Genomic DNA, 421 nt, shown 5'->3' with positions numbered 1-421 from the left:
AACCTCCATACCATTTTCCATAGAGGCTGCACCATTTTGCAGTCCCACCAACAGTGTATGAGAGTTCGTTTTTCTCTGCAAACTCACCAGCATTTATCGTCCAGAGTCATGTCCCTTTCTATTTTTTTTGGTGGCTATTGTAAATGGGCAGGCTTTCTTGATTTCTCTTTCTGCATGTTCACTATTGGAGAATAGAAATGCTACTGATTTTTGTGTGTTGATTTTGTATCCTTTGTCAGCTGTATATTTTGCAAATATTTTCTCCCACTCTGTTGGTTGTCTTTTAACTCTGTTAATTGTTTCTTTTGCTGTGCAGAAACTCTTTAGTTTGATATAATCCCATTTGTTTATTTTTCCTTTGGTTGCCCGTCCTTTGGGGGTCTTATTCATGAAGTCTGTGTCCAGACCTATTTCCTGAAGT

This window comes from Galeopterus variegatus, unplaced genomic scaffold (genome assembly GCF_000696425.1).
Source record: "Galeopterus variegatus unplaced genomic scaffold, G_variegatus-3.0.2 Scaffold583, whole genome shotgun sequence".
NCBI lineage: Eukaryota > Metazoa > Chordata > Mammalia > Dermoptera > Cynocephalidae > Galeopterus > Galeopterus variegatus.
Note: the sequence above shows the minus strand (reverse complement) of the source record.